General features: G+C 41.1%; 1 protein-coding gene across 1 annotated transcript in view; it reads right to left on the reverse strand.

The window, feature by feature from the left end:
• Window positions 1-370: 370 nt before the first annotated feature.
• tsnare1 (T-SNARE Domain Containing 1) overlaps window positions 371-23,274 on the reverse strand; it is a 266,917-nt gene continuing 244,013 nt past the window's right edge. The window contains exon 11 of the mRNA XM_055227705.1: window positions 371-1,452. The gene's annotated coding sequence lies outside the window, so the exon portion shown is untranslated. The remainder of the gene's footprint in view (window positions 1,453-23,274) is intronic.

The following is a 23,274-nucleotide window of genomic DNA, read 5'->3' on the forward strand; positions in this document are numbered from 1 at the left end:
CAAAAGTGAAGATATGAAGGTGTAAAATCATCTTAAATGTCTCATCTCTCTCTGATGTTTATGACGTTTTTCATATTTTTCCTTGTTGCCGTTTTCCCGTGTGACGAAAACACGACTCAAAAACAAACTGAGATGCAACATTTAATTGAACAAAGTCGATATCTTTGTCAGTTTCATTATCAATAAACAATAACAATAACTTACATAACAAGCAGGTAATATGAAGTCATTAAAAACACTACAAATCAAAGCAGAGACGCACTTTTTGTGAACCACGACCCTCCTGACCAATCACAGCACAGAGCCACGACAGGAAGTGACCCCGGTGCATTGTGGGACCAACATTAATGCCTGTTTTTTTTTTTTTTTTACATGCGTATAAACACCAGATCTAAAATAATAAACGGGTTTTGTAAATGTGTCTCTGAGGTTAAACTGTTCTTTGGATTTTCCTGATCTTTTCCAGAGCCGTTAAAACTTCTCCAACGTTTGAACTATGACCTTTCGTTTATGAGAATGTTATAAATACGTTTGTTCGTCTCCGTTTGAGGTTAAAGATAAATGTGCTTCTTTGACCCATATCGGAAAAGTATTTTAAAATATCATAATTTAACTTATACGAACTAAACCAAACCCTTAACATAAACCGCCGCTAAGGTTTTGGATATGTTTTTGTTAATCCTTTGTCTCAAATGTTCCACAGTATGGCATTAAACTCATTCATTTCCTTGGAATTAAGTAGGCGACGCCCCCAGGTCCAGTTACAGGTCAGATCTGTGGAGATTTCGCAGCACAGATGTTTGTAATTAAATAAACGCAGCATCGATGAGTTTAATCTCAAACTGTGAAACAAAAACAGTAACGATGGAGACGAGCCGAAAGTTTCACAGTGCAGCTTTAACTTTATATAATCTAGTGAGTAAATATGAAAAATATTAAGAGGTACATGGTGTTTTTTATCCTGACTGTGGGTAATGGGTTTGATCGGAGACGTTTGAGACATTAGAGTTGTTCTTTTTACTAAATAAATAAAGGATTAAATGGTGGACCGTGTTTCAGATCAATTAAAATAAATAAAAACATAATTATTCCTGACGGTAAATAAAACACACAGACAGTCCCTCCATAAACGCTCGTTACACAGGAGCAGATTCGTAGTTCAGGTGTTATAAAAACCTCAGCTGTGGTTGTCGTTTTGTGGCTTTAAACGCTCAAATAAACGCTGCTGTGTCGTAATAAAAATGGCGGAGTAACAGTGGCGTCTAAAGGTCTACAGTAATAATCCCAGTGTGTTTGTCCCATTAGCGGCGCCGCGTGCACATGTACACACGGCGGCCATGATGGAGAGGGGGCGATGTAACGGAGGGCGGGCTCCGACTGGAAACCAGCTGCCGGGGTCAAAGGTCGGGGCAGGCCGGATCACCGCGCCGCCGCCGTAATGATGACTCCCACCTGTAAAACACAAGCAGAGCAGACAGGGCCCATCAATCAGCCGCAGGGGCCCCACGGAGACACAGGCGGGAGAGCGGCGTTTAGAGCGCCCCCTGTGGACAAACACGCACAGTGCAGCGCCAAACATGTCACCACGGGTTTGTATTATGGAAACGGTTTGATGGAGATGGTTTATGATGTTTCGCTCTTTAGTTCTGAACACGCTCACCCTCCACAGACGCATCCCATGATCCTCTGGGCCCTGAACCCCCCCGAACAGCTGAGGGCGCGAGGAGGTGGAGGTGCACCGTCGTTTTGAAGCATAAACGGGGCTTAATACAGAAACGTTTAAGGGGCAAACGGGGGGCAAAGAGGGGTTCACCTGCTCTTTGCATCTAATGTTCCACAGCAAAACAATTACCCCATTTTCTGGACTTTGCGTCGCTCTGGAGTAAAAGTCACACCAGCCAAAAAATGGATAATAATAAAAAAAAACATATATAAGTCGCATTTATGGGGAAATTTATTTTACAAAATCCAAGACCAAGAACAGACGTTTTATCTTTAAAGTCAAGTTCTAATAATAATAATAAAATGTGGACCAACAGGCTGAATATCAGTACATCACGCTAATGCTAACGCTAACGCTAACGCTAACGTAACACATTTATATTTATTCAGCTCCATGAAGCACAGACAGAACTGAACACGTGTCTGGTTTAACATAAGATATTAACAGTTAATCAGATAAATAAAAAGAATAAAAACAAGCAACAAGTTTAGTCTGGATCTCACTCCAAATCATCAAACTCAGCAGAATAACATTTTGTTTTAGCGTCATTTTTGTTCAGTGTTTCTTTGACTTTTTAATCACCGTAATGTTATAGATTTGAATCATTTCACATATAAGTCGCATCTGAGTATAAGTCCCCGACAAACTGTGAACAAAAGTGACACTTACAGTCCAGAAAATGCGTTAACTCCAAGTATTCATAGACAGGACAAGTTTCAGGTCAGATCTTTGGAGAGGCGAGCCCACTCACAGCAAGAATCTTTTTTTTTTTTTTTGTTGCTTTGTTTAATTCCACACTGCACCAGAAAAGTTACATAATGCCACAGATATTTTAGCACAAACGTATTTATCCAGTGAGTGTGACCTCCTCTTCACACAGAACTCACAGAATCCTCAAAAAAAAAAACTAAAAAAAACTCTTTTACCTCCACTTTTCCCGTTGAAGGACACATCACTACACATGTATCTTAAAGGTCACAGTTTTGAGGCTCTAATTCCCGTTTAAACCTGCTTTCGGTCGCCTCGGGATAAGTATTTCACATTTTCTCAACTTCAAATGATACCTGCATTTAGAAAATAAACTTTATAAACTAGATTTCTGTTTGAGGCATTTAGGTGTTGGAGCTCCCTCTGCTGTCAGCGAAGTGAAACACACAAATAAAACCCCGTGAACGCTCTGCTAAAAGTGACACGTGTTTAAAAACTGCAGGAGAAGTCTAGAATTTTACCTATGACGTCACAATCCGGGCAAAACGCAAACAGAGCATTTGTGAGCGCTTAGACAAGACAACTTTAGATTTACGAATGAATGAAGAAAGTGTGAATGAAGCTAAACTAGAGGACGACGATACAACATGTTTTAAAGGATTTTGCATAAAATGGTAAAGGTCAAACTTTTATACGACACTTTTCCACCGTCCGGACGTCAAAGACGTTTACAGTTTATCTCAGGGTCACGATCTGAAAATAACGAGCAACAGATGAAATCCACGAAGTATCAGCTTTATTTTTTACATTATTCTCTCTGTTTTTGTCTGTAAAACCCCTCACCACACACTTTATACACTTTTCTCACACTCTTCCTTCGTCTTCCTTCTTCTTCCTTTTTCTCTTTCTTTCTGTCTTTTTTCTTTCCCTTTCTTTCTTTCTCTTTCTTTTTCTCTTTCTTTCAGTTTCTTTTTATTTTTTCTCTTTCTTTCTTATTCTTTCTTTCTTTTTCTATTTATTTTTCTGTCTTTCTTTTTTCTTTTTTCTTTCTTTCTTTTTTCTCTTTCTTTTTTCTTTTTCTTTTTTCTCTTTCTTTTTTCTTTTTTCTCTTTCTTTTTCTTTCTTTTTTCCTCTTTCTTTCTTTCTTTTTCTCTTTCTTTTTCCTGTCTTTCTTTTTTTTCTCTTTCTTTCTCTTTCTTTTTCTTTTTTCTCTTTCTCTTTCTTTCTTTTTTTCTTTCTTTCTTGTCTTTCTTTTTTTCTTTTTCTTTCTTTTTCTTTTTTCTCTTTCTTTTCTTTCTTTTTTCCTCTTTCTTTCTTGTCTTTCTTTCTTTTTTTCTTTCCCCTCACCACACACTTTATACACTTTTCTCACACAGGCGTTAACATTTTCTCACATTTCTCTCTCGTTTAAACTCTCTCAAAGTTCAAACCTTCGTCGTCTTTGTCGGTGCAGAACGTTTCATCGACGTCGTGGGTTTTGAGGCGTTGACTTTCTTCTTCTTCTTCTTTGTTCTTTTTTGGGCCGTTTTAGCTTCACTGGAACAAACTAACACCAAATTATAACCAAACGATCTCCCGAGTTTCCCGCCGCTCTCCGCTCTCCGCTCTCTCCCGGCGCCGTATTATTCCCTTTCATTTGTGAATTATTAATTGGTACAAAAAAGTAATTTGTTCATTTTATGCTAAAGGTGTCACAGGTGCCGGCCAGTAATTTATGAACGGTGGTCAGCGCTGGAGTTTTAATTAAGTCCAGGGCAGAGGTCAGCGCGGGCGAGAGGGGAGCGCTCCATTAATCACGCGCGGCGCCGGACACTGGAGCCGCTCTCGCCGTTTTCCACACGACTGTTAAGAGGTGAAGTGCGGCGCGTCGACTGAGACGGGGCTACGTTCGGCTCTGAGCGACTTTGTCCAGGTTTTGGGCTTTTGTCTGAAGAGTCGCAGCGGTCAGAAAATGGATAAACTGAATCTCCGGCGCGGCGTTAATGGCGCCGCTTCAGGTTTTTACCGTCTTAAAAACGTAAAAAAAAAAAAAAAAAAAAAGTTTGCAGTGATCCAAAGTTATTCTTCATTCCGAGCGTCGTTACTCTTCAGCGCGATGAGTTTGTAAAGACTTTTCACAGACGACGGAGGAGTTTGCCTTCACTGTAAAGCTAACAACAGCTAGCATGCTAACCGTGCACTTCCTAATTCTCAGGAGATACATTCACGGCGGACTTGTATTGATCCGAGAGCTGCTTAAACAAAGTGTTCGTCTCAGGTTTTGCAGGTAGTTACCTCTGTGTCCACGGAGATCAACATCAGCTCAAGTTACAGGTCAGATCTTTGGAGAGGCGAGCCCGCTAGGTGTTCCATACAATGCTTTACAGAAATGAAAGAATATTTTGGATTTTTGACGATGGGTTTAATCCATCCGTGTTCTTCCTCTTATCCGAGGCTGTTTCGCGGCGGCAGCAGTTTAAGCAGAGACTTTCCCAGACTTCCCTCACCCCAGACACCTCCTCCATGTCCTCCAGCGGGACCCTAAGGCGTTCTGAGAGCAGCCGAGAGCGTGTGGGGCGTTGGCCTGTCCCATTTTCTCCAGCGTGTCCTGCGTCTTCCTCATGGCCTGAAGTAAATAATCGTGAATGATCTTTAAACCATTTCCGAGTTTATTTATTTATTTATTTTTTCTCTTAATAATCGTAATGCTCCTGTATTTGGTGACGTCCCTCGAGCCGCCGTGCAGGTCACATTTAGACTCGACGAAGAGGTTTATACGTCTATAACGCACTCTTGACTCACAAATTTGACTTTTCTTCTTTAATTTGTAATAAAAATCCAACAAAAACAACAATAATCTGTTACAAATTTGCCTAAAGGACACGGGGGCAGATCTATAGAAACCCCCGGATTATCCACTAAATAATAATAATAATACATTTTATTTATAACGCACTTGACATTTGAACAACAAATCTCAAAGTGCTACAGTAAAAAAAGACATTAAAACAAAAGACAATTAAAATCAGTGACTATAACTATATCACTATGACATTAATAAATCAGAGCAAAACATCAGAGCACAAAGCAAAACTTGTGACGGTCCAAAGTGTTTTGCCAAGTGACACAATGCCAGGAAGCAATGGAGCGTTGAGGATCTGACTCCCAGCAGCCCCCTCTCTAAACGTTCCATTTGGCTGGAGTCTGTTTGACTATTATAATTTTTTAACAAGTCAAAAACTGAAAGTAGCAGCAGTTTTCAATCAGTGAGTCTGCGCACATCCGTCAGCCATGTGGAACATTTATAACGACGCCATTTATCACCTCTTTCCAGACGCCAATATATTTTATAACGACAGCCAGTCAAAATACCCGCATCTGATTGGACGGCGATGTCGAGGGGTCATTCCATCAAAACAAAAGATTATTTCAATGACAAAAAAACCCCAAAACAAAACTTAGACTGTATAAAAAAGTGACAAAGTTCAGCTCCAAATGAAGCTCATCGAGGCTGGAGCGAAATCTCGACCGTGAGTGTCACAGCAACCAAAGAGCCAATCCAGAGCGAGGCTGTTGAAGGTAACGCCCCCTTCCCGCCCACACAGCAGTTACAGAAAGAGACGACACAGTTTTTTACGCAGAAAGTGAATTGGAGCCAGAGTCAGTGGAGCAGGAAGTGATGCGCGTGATCACTTCCTGTTTGGAACGCGGCGGCTAGCAGGTTAGCTACGTCCATTTATATAAAAGAATCAAGAATAAAAGGGATAAAAAACATGGACTTTATGTATCAGGCGCTAAACAGAAACATGGATAACCGTTCAATAACATTCTAGTTAATTTGTTCGTTATAGTTTTTGTTTTATGTGGACAGAGATTTGAGACAGAGAAGTGGACAAAACATCTGATTTGTGGCAGGTTAGACTCCTTATTTCACTAAAAATCGTGCCTTGTGTTTTGTAGTTTCTTAATATTGTTTAGAATTATAAAGTTCATAGAGTCGCAGATGTGACGTGGAGGTAATTGACCTGAAATCGCCCCCAGCCTCAATGTTAGCATCACTACTTCCTGTTAGCGCGTCTACTTCCTGTCCAGGTTTAATTCTATGAGGTTTTTTTGCGAGTCACAGTAAAATGAATAAATATTTAAAGATCAGGCAGTGGACAAAGGGCTGCAGGTTGGTGAGGGGTCAGAGGTCAAGGAGTCAGGGGGTCAGGGTCAGACAGTGGACAGGGAGCTGCAGGTGGACGTCACTGAACATGTTAAAAACAACACTTCCCCAGGGACACTTCTATGTTTGGAAAAAGACATGCTTGTGTGTCAATGCTAACGCTAAAGCTAATTTTGAGACATAATAAATATGAAAACGCTACAAACTGAAGTATTCCACAGATAAATAACTGTTTTGTCTTTATTTAAGTTAATTAGAATTTTAATCGTTTGTTTTATGTTTTCTGATTTTAATAAAAGTGAAACAGTGTGCTAGCTAGCGCGCTAATGTGCACAGAGCCCATTCTATAACAGTTAGCTAACAACACAAAGTAAACGAGGGCTAAAGCTCGTCTAAACTGTCCAATATTTATAATAAAACCAATGAAACTAAAGAACAACACTTTTATTTTGTGACATAAATGTTTAAAGTCAGAAAAGCTCCTCATGGCTGAATCCTTCATGACGTTTTACTTTTTAAACTCGCTGTTACTTCCTGTTTTTTTCCACAAACTTCCACTTCACTGATGTTTATGATAAATATTCACCACCAAATGGAGTAATTACAAAAACATGGCACCGTCCTCCGCAGGTGTGTGGGCGGAGACGCCAGAGAGGACAGAGCGAGAGGAGCCGGCTCTGTGGAGCGGGGGGCCTGAGAGAGTGATGAGGTCTGACAGAGAATGAACGAGAGCAAAGAGCAAAGAGCCGCCATGACACACGGACGCTGCGCATGAGCGGCCATTTTGTGTCCATCTGCCCAGTGTGTCACAGGTCTGAAGACATGCCCGAGGAAAGAGGAGGAGGAGAGAGGGAAGGAGAGAGGGAGGAGGGGGAGAGGAGAGGGAGAGAGGGAGAGGAGGGGGAGGAGACAGAGAGGAGGGAGAGAGGGAGACAGGAAGGAGACAGAGAGGGGGAGAGGAAGGAGGGGGAGGAGAGGGAGGGAGAGAGGGAGAGGAGACAGAGAGAGGTAGAAGGGGGAAGAGAGTGTAAGAAACAGGAGGAGACAGAGAGAGAGAGAAGGGGGGAATAGAGAAAGAGGCGAGAGGACTGATTGGGCACAGGGGGAGGGAGGGAGAAAAGAGAGAGAGAGAGGGGGCGCAAGCAAGGAAGGGTGAGAGAGAGAATGAGAGAAGGACAGAGGAAGAGATAGAGTTAGGAAGACAAACAGAGAATATTAGAGAGAAGAAGATAGAGGGATGAGAGAGATTAGGGAGATCAGAGAGAGAGAGAGGTGAGAAAGGAGAAGAAGAAAGACAGGTTTTTACAAAGACCTGTATCACATCTGTAAGAGAGAGAGAGTGGAAGGGAGAAAGAGAGAAAGAGAGAGGGAGTGAGTGACATAGAAGGAAAGATAAAGGGGGAGAGAAGGGGAAAAGAAGAGGGGAGGAGAAGGAGAAAGAATAGTTATGGTGAGAGTAAGGATGAGAATGAGAGTGAAGAAGAGGGATGAGAGGGAAAGAGAGAGTGTAAGGGAGAGAGAGATGGAAAGAAAGAAATTATAAAGACAGTGGGAGGTGGAGAGGGGGATAGAGAAAAGGAAAGAGAGGAAGAGAAGAGGGAAAGAGAGAGAAAGAACATTTGACAGAGAGAAAAAGACAGCAGTGAGAGAGATTAGTATGGGGGTAACGTAAGAGCGAGAGAAAAAGAGAGATGCGTCCTGTGCAGAGCTCCTGTGCCGCAGGGGGCGGGGTCACTCTGTGATGCTTTGAACTCTCTGACCTCTCTCTGACCCCTCTGGTCTCTCTGAACTCTCTGACCTCCCACAGTCAAACGTTTCCCTCGCTCACCCGCCGCTCGCTCTCTGCTTTTTGGGGATTATTTGCAGTTTTGTGTTTGAGGAAAAAAGGGCCAAAAATATCCAGAAGCAGCTCACGGTCGATAAAGTAAAAAGGTTTCAGATCGACCCGGTGAGGTTCATCTGCTCGTCCCGTTCACGTCGTTTATTTGAATAGATTCTTTTTCAGACCAAGGTTCAGTTTGTTTCATCTCTCGCCGTTTGTCCTGCTCTCTAGCGCCTCACAGTGGTCACGTGATGTTGATTTAAACAGGTTTTGTTGCTGTTTTTCTACCGGTGGAGGCAGGAGGACAGCGCCACCTGCAGTCCCACTTCTTCAGGACAGTACTGCAGGTGTGTGAGAGTAAAAACACCCCCTCATCTCAGTTCAACGTCTCGTGGGCACATTTCAGTATTTGGATTACCTCTTTAATCCAGCAACGGATATTAAAACAGATTTTGATAATTATTTGGTGAACTACAGTTGAAATCAGGAGTTTACATAGACTTGGTACCAAATACTATTGAAATGTACGTAAACTTCTGACTTTGAAGAAAGAAATGTCTTTAAAAAAAAAAAATCTTCTCTCATTATTCTGGCATTTAGCGAATAGAAATAATTTTGTTAATCCTAACTGACCTAAAACAGGAAAAGTTTGATCTGATTTCATGTCTGACAGTCAGAAAAAAAAAGTATATGTGTTTTTTTTAGTTTTTTTTTTTATATAAGTCATGTCCCAATTCAAGGGCTGCACCTTCGAAGGTCCCGGACGACAAAGTGTGCTCCTCCGTCGACTGCAAAGACTCTGCTGAAATGCTCGAAATTTGTACGTTGCTTACATTTTGTCGCCTACAAACCGTGACGGCCGCTTTTTATTCACATTTTTCCCGTCGCACAGATGTAGATGAGATAAACCAGTTCTTACATTTTAAAGTGTTTTCTGTAGCGACCGCAGACTCCATTTTATCTCGTAGAAGAAGTGCAAAGTCTGCTCGGATGCACGCTTCGTTCGCGGCCAGTCTCCATGGAAACAAAGGGCACATTTGTCGGCCACCACGGGACAGACCTCGTCGCGCAGGAAGTGACATAAACGCCGTTCGAAAGCAGCCGAGGAAGTGTGAGACCGTCGAACTGAGACGTGGCCACAGTGTATGTAAACATCTGGCTTCAACTGCATCAAGAAGGGCGTTGTTTTTTTAAAGCTTCTCCGTGTAACTTTACAAATGAGGGAGGGGCTATCTGCTAATCTCCGTGTTAATGTCCCACAGTATAGCATTAAACTTATCTATTCAGCATTTATTAAATTAAAGATGTGCTAAAAAAACATTGAAAAACATGCGTGCTAACTGTGAGAGCGTCGCCTCCTCACAGATCTGACCCGTAGCCTGGTCAACCGGCTTTAGGCGATTCGATTTAACGCCAAACTGAGGTGGCGGTGACGTACGCTCCACTGAAGTTACACAGTGTATCTTTAAATGCAGTTCAAAGCTGACTGAGACGGAGGAAGCGCATCCTAAACGTATCAATAAGCTAATGTTTATGTCAAGTGCTACGCTAACGACGCGCACACGAGTTTATACCAGGTGCTAATCTCTGTGACTAACCCGCAAATTCAAGGCTTTTTAAACGACATAATGGTTTTGCGATTCACATTCGAGTGCGGCGCTTTTCAAAAAAAACCCTCATGAGTCACCGTGTTACACAAGCCTCTCTCTCCGCCGCCGGCAAAGTGAGCGAGTCCACGCACAAACCGTCAATGAGCGAGCGACGCAGGGGCGAAGGGTCGGTACACTTCAAGCTGAGCGAAACCCACATTCACCTCAAGAGGCTCCAGCAGAACACGCAGCCGTACAGTCGACAAACGCTACGCTGCATCACTGACCGCGGGAAGGTGTGGACGGAAGGAGGAACAGCGCCAACAGGGGGCGCTAGTCTCCTCTAAAACAGACAATTCTCCTCCCACAGCTCACAATTCAGTAATTTTTTTTGTAAAGCCCAAAATCACAACCTCTTAGGCCTAAAAACGAGAATTATTTAACCAACAGAAAGTTAGAAAATCAACAGTGAAACAGACCAAACAAGCAAATGGAGAAGTGTCCCACAGCGCCCCCTGTCCTCAGACCATCCTCACACATTTCTCCCCCAAAGATTTTAAAGCACGTCCAGTTAATTAAAAATGTTCAAATTGCAACAGAGAGTCTTCAAAATAAGACTAATAAAAAAAAAAAAAATCCATATTAAGTTGTGTAAATTACTACAGGGGTATTTATATTTACATGTTAAGTGAGTACCCACACGGAGGCCCCCCCTTTAACTCCTCCAACACAAAATGTCTGACACCGCCCCTGCTCAGACGAGAAAAAAAATGTAGTAACAAATAAGTACGAGTAATGTTACTTCAAGATAATACTACTCAAATAGAAGTACAAAGTAGTTCTGCAATAAAGAGTAAAGTAAGAGTTTAAAAAGTATTTGGGAAAAGTACTACTCAAGAGTAACTTAAGAGTAACTGTTGGGATGTAGCATGGTTTATAAACTGAAATGAATTTAAATGAAAGGACAAAACGTTAAATAATAAAACGAAATCTGGTGTTTTTAAAGAATAAACACGAAAAAAAGACAAAACTACATCAAATCTGAAGAATCTGCAAAAAAACACAAAAGTTCAAATCGTTACAAACTCTCGACTTAGAGCTTTTGTCACCTGTAGACTCACTCACAGTGGGAAGAAGAAACTAAATATTTACTCGAGTAAGAGTACTGTTACTTCATTACAAATATTACTCAAGTATGCTGCAGGAAAAGTACTTGAGTAGATGTACCCGAGTACTTCCTGCCTCTTGTTCTGGAGGTTTGTCCTGCAGATGTTCAAGTGTAAAATGTGTTTAAACGTCACCATTTTGCTTTTATTTATTACACAAAGCACTGACCACTGTTGTTGTGTCCTTGAGCAAGACACTTCACCCACCGCACCGCCCAGTGACATCGTACACAGTTGTATGAACCTGTGTGTGTGTGTGTGTGTGTGTGTGCGTTTTCCCCAACCAAATAAAACTAAACAATATTATTTATCCATACTTTTGTAATATATTCAGTTTATTTAGAATTTAGATTTCAACTGCCTGAAACTCAAATTATACAAACACCCATACACAAAACCCCCTGCAGTGGTTTATGGGTAAAATATGTATAGAAAAGACCTGGGACAGACGCAGTAATTCCACAGATCTTACCCATAAACGAGGTCAACAAATCTGTAATCTGACAGTTACACGCCTGACTCCGCCCACATCCAACTGGGCGGGACGTGGAGGACTAACGAAGAGAGCGAGGGGGGCGGAAGGGGCGGAGTCTAGAGGTATAAGAAACTGTACGATTGGTTCGAAAAAAGTATTCACTCTTCAAACGCCTTGGGGTCCCACCGGAGGAGCTGGAGGACGTGTCTGGGGTGAGGGAAGTCAGGGAGTCGCTGCTTAGTCTGTTAACTCCACAGCCCAGCCCCGGAGAAGAGGAAGAAAATGGATGGATAGATGGATGAATGGACTCCAAACTCCGCCCCCTGCAGCCACGTGTAATCAGACACACCTGGCTGCAATCGGGGCAGTCTTGTGTGATGTCACCAGCTACCTGAAACTGTAGATTTCACCGACTTTTTGACCAGAAAGATGCAGATTTACCCAGTTCGCTCTGACGTTGCCAAAAAGTGACTAGGAACAGTAGATTATTAAAACATAATATTCAAAATTCAGTCGCAAAAACAGTCGGTTCAGTGTTTAGTTCGACTTTAAACTCCAGATTCCACTTTGGAATTCTGCTCCGTCTCCACCTAAACTCCGAGGCATTTGGCATTTTCACTTTCGCATCGCGTGAACCCAAAATTGCGTCCATTTTCCCAAAGCGTCCCCTCTCTCTCCGCAGTATATTTACCCTCATTGATTGAAGACACGTCCAGTTCAAAATACGGCGTTCGTTCCTCATCGCGCCCCGGACGTTTTGCCCCAGTCCGGCTTTTACAAAATCCTATTGGCCCGGACTCCCCCGCATTATACCCAGATGCCATTCATTCTGCCGCTGACTGACAATCAATGCGAGTGCCAGCCAACTGGTTTTGGCTGTGATGGATTTGGGCCATTAACTGCTCCGCGTCTGAACGGCGAGCTGTGGACGCGGACCCTCCCTCCGAGTCCAAATCGATCTGGCCTGGATTGAGACCTCGAAATCTGCAGAATAAATGTCCATAAGTTACTGCGGTCGGTGTGTACGCTCCAGAGTACGCACGGACCGAAGAGGAGTTCCCCGTGTTTTTATAGAGATCGATATGTTTGACCGATATACGAGTCCAGAGCAACAGAAGCTCAGCGTTTGTCCACTCAGCCAAAGGTTGTCAGCTCAAATCCAGCTCTCGATATAAACATATTTGGGAAAACGGTCGGATCCACGGCGATTCCGGCTCGTTTAGAGTCAGGGAAGTAACAAAAAACAGGTAAAGTAAGAGGTAATTTAATGAACAGGACTGTAGAAGGTAAAATAAACAAAAGGAAACTAAAATATTTAAACTGAAAGTACTTCCAAGGTTTTAAACAAAAGAGTAACAAAGGTAAAGTTAAGTGTAGACGTACGCACAGGGGGAAAAGCACGATTTATTACCTCAAATTAATTTAAATGAAAGGACAAAACTTTAAATAATGCACAAAATCTGGTGTTTTCAAAGGATAAATACAAAAAAAGAGACAAAACTAAATCAAATCTGAAGGAGCTGCAAGAAACACACAAGATCAAATCATTTCAGACGGTCGACTTTGGTCATTTGTGGATTTACTCAAAGTGGGAAGAGGAACCAAAGCTTTTACTCAAGTTACTTCAATAAAAATATTACTCGAGTATGCTGCAGGAGAAGTACTTGAGTAAATGTAACTGAGTACTACCCGCCTCTTGATGATGTTTAAGTGTAAATGTGTTTGTGACACAGTTAAACATGATTATCTTGTGTTTATTTATTATCTCTGTGAGCGGCGACTACAGGTGAGACACGGGATTGGACGGACGAGGAGACAGTCGTCCAATCATCAGCGAGGATTCACACAGACGGGATCACACGGGGAAAAGGGGCAGATTCAGGGACAAAAACAAAAACACAACACGCAAACACCGACAATGAAAAGAAATAAAGGTCTAGAGCTGTAGCACCACAGATAAACACTGTTGTTGTGTCCTTGGGCAAGACACTTAACCCCCCCTCACCCCAGTGTCTGTGTGTGTGTAAATGTGTGTGTGATGTGTGTGTGATGTGTGTGTGGTTTCCTGATGATGCTTTGAGTGTCTTGAAGGTGAAACTGCGCTGTATAAAAACGTGACCATTTTCCGTTCCGCACTTTGCTCTAAAATCTCGACCTTCAAACTCCAGCACAGAACCATATTTGATTTGGTCGACCTCCTGCCTAAAAATACACATAAAACTGTGAGGGGTGAGTTTGTAGTAAATTAGAAATACATAATTTGGCAGAAATAATCAAAATCAAAACCATATATTGGCCTAAAAATATCTGCAGATCATATGAGCCTTTGGTTAAAAAACAACAAATATATTGGTTGAACATTGAATTTTTATAATTTGGGTCAAAGTGATTCAGTCTAAATAATGAGAATATGTCACAAAAATAAGGGAAAAATAATATAGTTTTGTTTTATTCCTTCGGGTCGCGTGCCTCTTGCCTTCGTTCTCACAAAAACACACACATTTATATAAAAGCGCACACTTCCACTCGAGGAAACACACAACAACAGAGGCAGGAGTTTGACCAATAAACCCACAAAAAAATCCACAAAAACATTAATTTTTTTTCTCCGTGGCTTCAGAAACCGGTGCCGTTATTCAGCCAAAAACACGTGTTTGTTGTCGACGCAGTGACACGTTTGTGGAGTCGGTGACGATCAGTTTTAACGTTCGTAAATCAGAAGTTTGAGTCATAAACTGGATATAAATGGACAGAGCTGATCTGGAGACGCTGCGTTCTGAAGAGGACGTGAGCGAGGGCTAAAGGGATTCTTCTGAGCTCTGGGTGCAATGGAAATATTGAAAAAATGTCTGTATTTGGGTCTTAAATGTTCATAATAACCTCCTGAGACCTGGCGTCCTCATCAAACACATTTTGGGTTGTTTAGGCCACAGTGCAAATTTTTAGAAGAAGAACAGCAACAAGAACATGTTCAATTTTGATTATTTTTAAGAGTTTAGAATATTTATTTTTATTTTAATGTATTTTTTAATGTATTTTTATTTTAATTTAATGCATTTTTATTTTAATGTATTTTTATTTTAATGTATTTTTATTTTATTTATTTTTTATTATTATTTTTTATTTAATTTTTATTTTTTATTTAATTTAATTTAATTTTTACTTTTTATTTAAAGGCATATGTCTTCCTGCACCTGTCAATAGCCCTTCAAATGAGACACATTGTTCCTAGAGGCACAATTGTTTCTCATTTCACTTTTTTACACTCAAATGTGTGTGTTCAGGCACTTAATAGTTTTTGCAAATAAAGTCTTGCGAGAGCTCGGGTCTCAGGAGGTTAACCCTGTGATGCATGAATTATAAAAGCCTTGGTCAAGATTTTCTTCTGAAGCGTTCTTGTTCTTCTCAGGACATGTTCTATTGTAAAAATAAAAACACGTTTCTTTTTATGCTTTGAAAAACATTTCAACAATTTTTGGGAAATTTCAACACTGTATAGGCCAAACGTTTAGGCCTGAATAAGAAAAAAAACAACCAGAGGAAATTTACCTGCAGTTACACCGACTGACCACTGAATTGACCTCAATGGAGTGTGGCAGCAGAGAGCACTCCACATAAACCAATGCATTAAAGAGGAAGTTCTGTTTTAGTAGCTGTCCACTGCACCAGAGGGTTAAATCGCTCTATATGATCCTTGAATAAATGGACTTTATTTTGGTTGTTTACATTTTTTTTTTTTTACAAAATATTTTCTTCATTAATTATAAACAAAAAAAGGATTGGGCTGAAGCAGAATGTTTATGTACGACCCTCCTGACCAACATGACATGATTTATTTACTTAAGTCAGTCTCTTAAACACTCAAATAAACCTACACCAATGTAAATGTATCAATTAATTCATGTTTTAAAGTGTTTTTTTTTTTTATTTAGACAGTTTTAATTCACTTAAATTCATCATTGATCAGTCCAGAGTCTTATTCCTCAAACAGACACGTCTTTGTCACATTAGTTCTTATTTTATTAGATTCAAACTGAAGTAAAACTCTTAAATTATAACCATTATTTCTTAATTTAAAGAAGCTCTGAACTCCTATAGTAATATCCTCATTCACAACACAAAACAGAATTGTCAAAATATTTAACTTAATTACGTCCATAAATTTTAATATATTAGATTTTATAAATAATTAATTCATCAGATCACAGAATCCTGCTTTATTAATGATTCTTATCGCCCTTTTCTGTGGTTTAATTATAGAATCTGCGTTTGTTTTACAGCATTTCCCCAAATTTCTGAGCGGTGAAATAAACAACGAAACACAAGTGATGAATATAATAAACGCAGGCGCTTTTTTTGTCCCTTAAATTAAATTATAAACATTAAAAACAGACCAATCCGGTGCCTTTGGTTCACCTCCACCTGCTCTGACGTCACCAAACACGACCTAAACGTGGAGTTGGTGTCGTTTTAAGATTGTTTACATAATGAAAGTGATCCAGGACGGAGCGTGATGGAGGCTGTCAAAACGTCCGCCTCCCTCGCTCCTCCGTCAGCTGCTCGTCATTGTTCTGCTCCTGACACGGAGAATCACCAGCTCATTATGCAGCTCTGGTCGGCTGTGTTTTTCATTTCTTTGCCGTCTAATATCAGTCAACAGTATCTGATCTGCAAAGTGGATGCATCACCTTCTTCTGTCGTGAAGAAATAAACAGAAATGAACAAATGCATTTAAGTTTAAAGGAGCCGAGTGTTAAGAATGTGAAGAACAGAACTGGGTTTGTAGAGTTTTTCTTCACTTCAGTCACAAACTGATTATTCTGTGAGTAACTGGTGGTAACGACAACTAGCATGCTAACTGCACACTTTCTGATTGTAAACGCTTTATAATTAGGTTCAAATAGTTGACAGTGGACTGAATGTGAGCTCGAAAGCTGCTCATAAAATATCTGCACTGAGGGAAAAAGGCCTTCAGCTCAAATGAAACATCAGAGGAACAAAACAGTGTCATCCTGTGGTTTTAAAGATGCACTGTGTAGATGCCATGTTCCATAGTAGGGCTTTACATATCAATCGTGCATTTATTTATTATAGGTGACTAAACCAGGAATAAACCAGGACTAAACCAGGACTAAAACAGGGCTAAACCAGGACTAAACCAGGACTAAACCGGGACTAAACCAGGACTAAAACAGGGCTAAAACAGGACTAAACCAGGGCTAAACCAGGACTAAACCAGGTCTAAACCAGGACTAAACCAGGACTAAAACAGGACTAAAACAAGACTAAACCAGGACTAAACCGGGACTAAACCAGGTCTAAACCAGGACTAAACCAGGTCTAAACCAGGACTAAACCAGGTCTAAACCAGGACTGGGCCAGGACTAAACCAGGGCTAAACCAGGTCTAAACCAGGTCTAAACCAGGACTGGACCAGGACTAAACCAGGACTAAACCAGGACTAAACCAGGGCTAAACCAGGACTAAACCAGGGCTAAACCGGGACTAAACCAGGACTAAAACAGGGCTAAAACAGAACTAAAACAGGACTAAAACAGGACTAAACCAGGGCTAAAACAAGACTAAACCAGGACTAAACCAGGTCTAAACATGTTGAATCGATATTTGAGTTTCGTGCACTTTAAACCTGTCTCTCTCTCTCTCTCTCTGTCTCTCTCTTTCTTCCTGTAGATGTGACTCAGGCCTCGACTTTGACAAAGTTTAAATCCAGACTGAGTTCTGTTTCTCTGCTGTGACTGAAATGGGTTTATTCTGCCTCTTTTAACGTTAATTTTATGATAATTATTTATATTTTCATTTGTTGTATTGTGATTTTAATGTCTTTCTTATTCAGTAAAACTCTTTGAATGACTTTGTGTACGACTTGTTCTGTTCATAGAAACTTTATTAATAAATTTACAGTCACTGTGTCCAGATCCACGTTTCCTCCACTGACAATGGACTTTTTTAGAGAACTTCAGTTTCTGTTCTGTCCTGAGGGCTCTGTCAGCTCAGACTTTAACGTTCACTTTATCGTCCATGTAGGAAAATGTGTCTCTGCATTTGACCCGTCCTTCAGAGCCACTGATTTGACCTATGACCCACGTTTAGGGTTGAGGAGGGAAACCAGAGAAACCCAGACACAGAGAGAACATGCAAACCCCACACAGAAAGGACCGGGCGACTCGGAGATCGAACCCGGAACCTTCTCACTGTGAAGCCGCTGTGCCATGAGACGTATAATACTCCCTACAGTGGACCTGACGTGTGGAGGACGATAAATAAACAAATACAAAATAGAACTCTTCTTTATAACTTCTTCTATTCACATTTATTCTGTAACATCCACTTTTTTAATATATTCTCATTATTTAAAAATAATACATTTGGCTTTTCTCTCCCTAAAGCACCGTACAGGAAACTCCCTTTAGCTTATTCTACACTTCACTTCAGAGCCACTTGTGTCAAAACAATAATGCTTTTCTCACCTCCGAACAGCAGAACGCAACGTAATTACTGTATAGAATAAGTTTAAATGACTCACAAACTCCGCGCTGTGTAAGTTACTGCGAGAGGCTCTATATATGAAAGTGTAATACAGATAAACACAGCCAGGAAGTGAAAGTGCTATGCCATTTTTCATGACTAAAAAAAAAATAAAAATCCTTATTTATCTTTTCCCCGTGCCGTCGGCTTACTCCAAACTTCGCTGGGAGGATTACTGGCAGAGTGGGAGAGGCCCTGTCGCCACAAAAATACAGTGACAACGGTGATCTGAGCGAACCAGCAAACTCAAAAGCTGCAAAGGAATGATTAGTCCAAAAGTTTAGCTCTGCCGTCTAAATACTTTTCATGACCTTTAATCCTGCCTTCAAATCAAGAAATGCCAACTTTCTGCTCCAAAGAAACACAGGGAAAGTGGAGACGCCGCGTGTGTGTGTGTGTGTGTGTGTGTCTATAAGCTCCCAGCATGCACCTCTTCCAGCGGCTCGTGCGGCGGTCGGTAGATTAGCCAAAGCTGAGTGATTTGTTGAACAGGTGAAATGGGGGGCGTCTCTCCGTGGAGGGGCTTAGCCGGATCTGTCACGCAGACGCAGGAGAAGAAGGAGCCGGAGGAGCAGAGGTGCAGGGTTTGTAACGGAGGAGATGATCAAACCGATTTTAAAAAGAGGTCTAAAGGAAAACTGTTCACGTCAAACGCAAAAATACCGCCTTAAAGCGCACGCGTCACGCCGTTTTCTCATCTATATTTGTTTCATTCACATGTTTAACGCACAAACCTGCAGATTTAGGCTGAGCTCTTCTGTCAAACTGAAGAAAACTCTCTGTTCCCCCTTGTGATGTCATCACGTGGTGATACAGGAAGTGCTCCACTGTGTTTTTAAACTCCACACACCTTCATTTATAGAATCATTTGGATCATTTCAGTCCTGGAATAGCCCTTATCTCAATCAAACTAGTTAAATGTAGCTGTTAACTAGAAAACTACCACTTCATGACATCACAAGGTGGAACAGAGCATTTTGAGCTTTGGAGACGTAACAGACTAATAATAGTCAGTGAATGAAAACATAAAAAACTCCAGGTGTGTTTTTGATGTAATTGATTTCTTAATAAATAATTTCATATGTTTAAAATGTATTAAAAATATAGAAAAGGGTTTTATAATTATTTACAAGTGTTTTGCATAAGTATTTCATAATTAATTGTGGTTTGAGTAAAAAAAAAAAATTAAATATTGCGGGATAATTCTACTTCCGGTTTTCCCGCGCTACTTCCGGTTTCCCGTTTCTCATTGTAAACAAAGACTCCTGTGAGATGTGGCGTTGAATCTGTCACCATCTGTCACCATCCACCATCAGGCACATTCAAGACAATGATGTAAGTTTGTAAATATGTTAATAAATGTCCAATCATCTATATTTTCACGTTATTTAGCGGAAGTGTGGAGTTTTATGCAGGATATATGCGCTGTACTTTTGTGTTTGGCTCAGCTCTGTTTTCTGTTGCACTCTTTCAGTTTTCACCATCTGGAGAAGAAAATAAAAGTAAGAAAATGTCCCCTGTGGTCCTGGTTCTTCTCCGATGGTTTGGCTCGGTGATATATTGATTTCACTACAAGCATTAAACACGGCTTAAACCTCATAACAGTCACTTTTATGTAATATGGGACCTTTAACCAACGCTTCGGATTTAAGATAAAAATACACAAGATATTTGCTTCTTCTTAACAAATCCAGGTTTACATTATCGTAAAGTGGTGCCTCTTGCTGCTTGTAAGTATAAAACACAACATATCCATTATTTACTTATTGTTATTGGGCTAAAATTAGGCATATGTAAAGACAATACACATTATCATTAACTGCAGCGCTTATATAAGAATGCATTTGTAATTGACACATTTTAACAGTAAAAATGCTCAGAACAAATCTCGTGATGATTTATGGATTTAAAAATGGCGCAGTATTTCTACCTTTGACGTCACAATCATGGGAAAATTGAAAGGGAATGATTTATGGAGCTCAGAGCAACACATAACACAAGATTAAAGCCAGAGAACACGTTTTTTTTTCCTCATGAGACAGAACAGTGCGTACAGAAAGTGCGTTTGTAAAAGCAGAAAAATCAAACCACTACACGCTGTTCTCATGTTATTAGAAAACGTTTTATCAATTAAACTCGTGAGAGAAAGAGCCGCGTGAGTCGCTATGTCGCTTTGGGGTGAGAGCTGATTGGCTGTGTCTGGGCGGTCCAGCTTCTCTCACTTTTAATATCTGAAAAAGCTGTTCTAAATCTGTGTTAATGGCAAAAAAATAAATAAAATCATGCACGTGTAAACTAACAGTGGACCAAACAGTTTGTGACAACGAGAAGTTAAATTTAAATACAACTCCAGGTGTGTTTATATGAGTTATAACTATATCCTGTATCTGTGTCGTCCCTCCAGGTCTGATCCGCAGCAAAGTTTAAATCTGTCAACTGGACAAATCGTTGTAGGAGTGAAGACGTTTAGCTGCTCGTCCAAGCCGCGGCTTGGACGAGCAGCTAAACGTCTTCACTCCTACAAGTGTCTTCTTCAGTTCTGGTCAGATTATTGATGGACACTGCCTTATATCTGTCTGAAGGAGTCGCTGACCGCAATGAAACTCAAAACAGCTTTTATCTCCAGTTTCAACCCGTAACGGCTGCCGATTGTTCTCTTTGTTCCTGTTTGTTTTGGGTCTGATAGGCAAGGCGAGTTTGTTTGTACAGCACGTTTCGTACACAAAGTAATTCAAAGTGCTTTACAGAATAAGAAGGACATTAAAATCACACAAATCAAAACATAAATAATCACGAATAATCATCATAAAATTAACAGTTGTACTCTATCCTCACGTAGAGTACAACAAAACAAACAGGAACAAAGAGAACAATAGGCAGCCATTACAGGTTTAATAGAGTTGTTAAGGTTGAAACCAGCAATCTGACCAGAACTGAATAAACGGCTTGGACGAGCAGCCAAACGTCTTCACTCCTTATTTGGAATTCCAACAGTGAATATCCTAGCAACCAAAGAGCCAATCAAGAGCGAGGCTGTTAAAGGTAACGCCCCTTCCCGCCCGTATCCGTGTTTTTTTTTTAAGCCATGTCCATTCATATCTACAGTCTGTGGTTATAACATTATTAAAAGCTCAAAAAAGACCATTTTTCATAATACGTGTCCTTGAAAGCAGCCGTTTAAAAGTGGTTTGTTTGCGGCTACAGTGCGTGGAGCGTTGAGAGTTGATGTTGATTTATATAGCGTTTGAATCGGCGTTTTCAAAATAAATCGGTACTATATTTGCACTTATTACAGCTGCCAAGTCCAATCCCCGTTTGAAACAAGATCATTTGGCTGCTGCGTTCTGACCATCCCTCTTTTGTCCAACTGCGTAAATAAAACGTTGAAACTCGCCTCTCCGCGCGCAGACACGAGGACGCCAGTGACAAATGTCCCGCATTAACTTTGTTGTTTATTTTTCCCCTGAAGATGTGAAATAACCCTATTAAATCAAGCACTCGCCCAGCCATTAATCTCAATGCAGCCGACTAGTCCCTTAAAGCTAATGGGGTTTAGCATTAGCATGAGGCGAGTTTACCCACAAAGCTCGGCCCGCTAAGAGGATTTCAGTTCAGACAGAGAGCTTATTGTCACTCTTGTTCATAGACATGGATTAACGATAGCGAGCGCGAAGGAGTTGACTAGCTTTGCAAGTACGAGCGGCATTCACGGCGCTGGAACGGGGTCTCATCCACGTTTGTAAGACACACATACGTACGCTAGCATTGACTTAATCCGGCTGCCCACGCCTTGTTCTAGTCCTCGTTTAGTTCCAGGTTTAGTCCCTGTTTTCAATATAAAGTCATAAATGCAGAATTCTACACATTTGTGAGGTGCGGCTTGTGCGTTCTGCAGAGTAAAGGTTTTTGCGCATAGTGAAAGTGAATGTGGTGCTGTGTTAATGCTGTGGCACAGATGGAGCTAGATTTCTTAACAATAACAACAGATTACACATATTTTTCTAGCAATGAACACGTTTTAAATGAAGGAATATTCACAAAGCAAAAATCAACGAGACTAATTCTGTCTGTATCTGGTGTGGACAGGAAGTGGAGCCCAGGTCATGATTAAAACACAATGATTTAAATTAATGTAGAATTTAAATCAGCCGGATTGTGCTCGTGTCTCTATAGTTATAATCTGTGGCACTGGATCGTTCTGTTATAATTTACACATTTTAAATCACAATATTCATCTAAAACGGCTTAATAAAAGAAACAAGTCCAGCTGAGTTCAAGTTCATAAACTGTGGTGTCCAATAGGAGCTGACGTCGCCGTAAACATCATGACGATAAAGAGTCGTGTCGCTGTGGCGCCCCCTATGGACAGAGGCACGTCACACTAGAGCAGAGCGTTTTTACATTTGTACCAAAATGACGACGCGACGCTGCAGAATCTACGAGTATCGACGATTAAGAAAATAAAACTGGAGAAGGAAGAGCGGACGTCACAGTGGGCGTGGCACAGTGGGCGTGGCACAGTGGGCGTGGCACAGTGGGCGTGTACGTCACAGTCATGAGAGAGGAGACAAGGAGAAGAAATGAGAGGAAACGAGAGAGGAAAGGAGACGAGAGAGGAAACGAGAGAGGAAAGGAGACGAGAGAGGAAACGAGAGAGGAAAGGAAAGAAGAAACAAGAGAGGAGGCGAGAGAGGAAACGAGAGAGGAGATGAGAGAGGAAAGGAGACAAGAGAGGAAACGAGAGAGGAAAGGAGACGAGAGAAGAAAGGAGATGAGAGAGGAAAGGAGAGAGGAGACGACAGTGGGTGTGGCACAGTGGGTGTGTCACAGTGGGCGTGTCACAGTGGGCGTGTCACAGTGGGCATGTCACAGTGGGCGTGGCACAGTGGGCGTGGCACAGTGGGCGTGTCACAGTGGAGGTTAAACGGGGGCAGATCGACAAACGACGTCTTGAAAATAGTCAATTAAAGATTACACTCAAACATGAATCCCTCCAAACACGACTTCGAGTGAGTAAATGAGAAGAAAACGACTATAACACGCTTTAAATTGGTGAAAAGTCCATTTTGCAGAATGTTCCTGCTTTACAACAAATCCA

The sequence above is a fragment of the Periophthalmus magnuspinnatus genome, chromosome 16 (assembly GCF_009829125.3).
Source record: "Periophthalmus magnuspinnatus isolate fPerMag1 chromosome 16, fPerMag1.2.pri, whole genome shotgun sequence".
NCBI classification, from domain to species: domain Eukaryota; kingdom Metazoa; phylum Chordata; class Actinopteri; order Gobiiformes; family Gobiidae; genus Periophthalmus; species Periophthalmus magnuspinnatus.